Source organism: Cupressus sempervirens, chromosome 9 (assembly GCF_028749045.1).
Source record: "Cupressus sempervirens isolate cs-2001-9-10 chromosome 9, ASM2874904v1, whole genome shotgun sequence".
NCBI classification, from domain to species: Eukaryota; Viridiplantae; Streptophyta; class Pinopsida; order Cupressales; family Cupressaceae; genus Cupressus; species Cupressus sempervirens.
In genome coordinates, this window is record NC_143126.1 from 229663470 (window position 1) to 229667675 (window position 4206).

Below are 4206 nucleotides of genomic sequence, written 5' to 3' on the forward strand. Positions count from 1 at the left end.
CAATTACAGAGAGAGAGTAGAGAGATGCTTTGGATCTGCAAATGGAGGCTTTCCAAGTGGACAAATGGAAGCATTTGATCGAATCTAGGATTTCTTCCTTTCTATTTAGTCTCTTCTTTCTTCTTTCTCAAAAGTTGGTTCTAGTTTGTTTGTGAGACCTCATTATTTGATCCAAAACTATGATTCCACAATATTTCTTCAGCACTTCTCTCATAATGAATAAGTAATGAGAATATAGATAGTTCTGATCTGTTAGGTAGTTTTATGATTCAATTTCATGCATATTTATGTATTTTTTTCAATGAAATAAATAAAAGTGTAGCAACAAGTTAGTCTTCTATCTGAGTTTTGTCTCTTGTTCATTCTATGTGTGATCTTCTATGATATATGTATAGGGTGAATATTGTCCAGTTACAATTTGTTTCAGATCATATATGTTGATTTTGTTTTCTTATGATTTAAGGAGTCATGTAAATGCTTATTTTATCATCATAAGGTTGTAGATGTCAAGATCACAAGGTGAATTGATAGATCAAAAATTCATGATGTATGGGATATGTCAATGAGTTTTAGGGATGTGTGTTAGGGGTTTATGGGATTTCCCAATAGATAAGGCATTAATCAGCTACGGGATCAAAGTGTTTTGTTGTTCATGTCATGGTTATGCTGAAATCATCATCATTAATCAAAGATATTTTCCCTTTAATTTTGAAGGAACTAAAAAGTGTTACCCTTTCTTGACTTACCAAGTTCTTCGGTAATTTTATTATCTATTTCATGTCTAGGATCTTTCCATAAGTTTTAGAAGATTAAGGGTTTCATCTTCTTTGCTAGATTCAAGCATATGTTTTAGCACTTGTACCATATAAATGAATCTAAGGTCCACCCACGTAGGTCTTGTAGACCATGAAGTAGAAGAAGGGTCTAGCCTTATAGTTAGCCTAGTGTCTAAAAGGGTATGTTGTAGATGGGAAGTAGCTGCCCCTAGATGTATCTTGTTCTCATCGGGATAATTCGAAATCCTGACATTTCAAAACACCAATAGAGCATACAATTGGAAGGCTAACACAATAAGATTCATGGGGTTATGATGAAAGTAAAATTCAATGAAGCATAAGATCAGAACCCTAATTGGATAAAAATACATAAAGTGACTTCACTAAATTGAAAAAGGACAAGGGTTTCCAACAAATTAGAATTTTTTTGCATAAAATAAGAAGGCTTAATTGGCTATTTATGTCACCAAATTCTAAAGTTATACTCATAATAAAAAATTTGAATCCTCATGCATGCATACATTTAATGGAGTAAAAGAAGAAGATGAATCACGCACATACATAAATATATTCTCTATGATAGGGAAAAAATACCAGTTGCCAAGGTTAACAAAATAATTTAGTTGCAAAGTGTTCAGGTTATTACACTACTGAATTATTTCTTGTAAGTTTCAAGGTTCAAGGTATATTTGTAGAAAAAAATGTCTAAGACTAGAGGTAATGAGGGTAAATCCAAGGACACAAAGGTGGTCCAAACATAAACATCAAAAGTAGGGAAAACCAAAAAAATAAATTCAAACAAGTATGTAGAAGAATGGGCTCAACTCCTACCTGGGTCATAAAATGTTATTTCAACAAATGACCATGATTTTAGGGTTCAATATATGTATTGCAAAGATACCATATGCCCAGACACAAATGGGTATAAGACTATCTTGTTCTTTTACAGTAATAGATTTAAGAAGTTGCCATTCTCTAACCCATGGCATAGAAATTTGGCAAAACTTGTATTCCCATAAATTTATGGATGTGGATTTACTCAAGGATCTTATAGCGTCCTATAACCCTACAAAAAAATCCTTTCATAACAAGGATAGGATCTCAGTGTGTACACTAGATTGTGTGTGTTTAATTGAATATTTTGGGCTTGAAGGCTAGATGAGTGTTGAGATTGATATCCAAGATTTTCAAAAGAAATTTGAAAGAAATTTTAGGTTTTATGTCAAGAAGGTGATTCTCCATCATATTCCATATGAGCTCAACTTAGTTGGAGAGATACCAAAGAAGGTGGATAAGATGCTCCCAGTGAATAAATTATGTAATTATCTTTAGAGTACAATCTACGACTTGCATAAGGCACTAGAGACTAATGGTTCAAATATGGTGAATGCAAGACCTTACCTCATGACTCTTAATATTTAGGACCCATTTACAAATATTGAATATGATTATGTGAAATATACTATTGAAAAAATGCAAGAACAAATTGAAGCTACCTAAAGAGGAGAACTTTGAAATTTCAAATTGCACCATTATTCATTACTGATTCATTTGATTTTATACAATAACATTAGCTACTTTAGAATATATTAGATTGACCAAACTTTAGACCTTAACAGAGAATTGCCAGTTCAACTTTGAACCTAGGTATGGGACAAACATTACCCTTATTCTAGTTATGTGTCAATTTTTAATAATTTATATTTTAATGTCATGATAATGTTAGGTGCCCAACAAGGTAGGGTTCTAGATATTTTAAATAAATTATTGAAACATGTGCTATTAAGATATGATACCAAATTAGCCCATAACTAGGGAGATGTGTTTTTGTTTCAAAAGATTTCAATTATGAGATTTTATGCTTGTCCTCAACCCCCACACATATTGCAAAGATATATACCTACTAGGGTAGCAATAATTGAATTCATGTGGCAACTCATCACAATGGACAAGGAATATCTAGGCCCTAAGCTACACAAAGGAACTTTTATGTGTAGATGTTTTAATATTGGTAATTTCACAGTTGGTAAAGAAGATATTGATCAAATTCATGAGTTTTTGAGATATTACAAATTGTCTTTTGCTCCATATAGAATATATGATCATGAGAATGTAGTCAGGAGTCCATTGAAAGAAACAAGAAACTACTCTCTCCCTAACAACAAAGAATTTCCCTAGTAAGACATAATTAGAAATAATTTGATTGAAACTAATGTAGAGTAGAGGTTGAGAAAATATGAAGATATCCAAAGGGTAGAGAAGGAATTGAAGAAGAATGGCCTTGATTTCAAGGGATTTTCCTTGGAAATTGTCTATCCCTTCAGATTGGAAAAGTTATTAGAAAACTATTACCATATTATGTCTCAAATGCCACAAAACCCATTAGAGGAAGAAGGCAGAGTAAACCCAAACCCTTTCGAGCTAGGTGTAGTTTTGGGAGAAACACATGATCAGCCTGAGACATCTTCTTGGGTGGAAAAGGGTATTAAGAAGTAGAAAAAAATTCATATGCCTGAGAAGATTAATGAGAGGACATTGTAACTAATGACTGGCAAGAGCCAATACTTTTTTGATTAGAGGTACAATTTATTACAACAAAGAGTAAAGGTAGCTAAAATTTCCATCACAAACTTACAGTTGACTACAACAAGACTAGATGATAGGATCATTCAAGCAAGAAAATTCTTAGAAGATGATGAATTCATAAAATGAAAAGAATATAAAAGTTTCTTGTATAAAGTTAAGAAAAGTGAATTGAAATTAAGAATTAAAGCATGGGTCAAAAGAAAAGACCAAATAAATCATTGAGAAACTACTCGCATATGATCTTGACAAGGAAACCATGGTAGTAAATGAGGCAATAGACCTTGTACAAAGGAGTGGTATGCTACTAGTGCTTGGATGGGACTTGGGAAAAACATTTGTGCTAGATCAAATAAAGAAGGAAACAAAAGTCAATATCATATAAAACATTTGTTGCACAAGGTTTGTAAAGAGGCTTTGGTTTTAATGTTGACACTAAAACATTAGCTGTGTGGAGCATTGTTCCTGAGTTAAATAAGCCCCTATTGATGGGTGTACAAGATATAGCTCAAGATAGTGTAATAATATGGACATTGAACTCAACTACTAGTAGAGATATATTTGTTCTTTCAAGAACTTATCTTTTATGAATGAGGAAAAGGTTGAATAGATTGAAGATCCACTTGGCCAAATGTTCAAAGAGTACATTGCCACTAGAAAGGTGTGCATAAAGAGGAGCTCAAGAGGAGCTATGTGCTCGAATAGAGTATGAAAGAGCTGGAAGATAAAACTCAATAATTATAAATGAGATTGTCAATTTGAAGGAGCATCTCGAAGCTATGGAGGAAAGTGGGATTGAAATTAGGGTTGAGGAATTAGAAAGAACAAATGAGCAAATTTCTCCCAT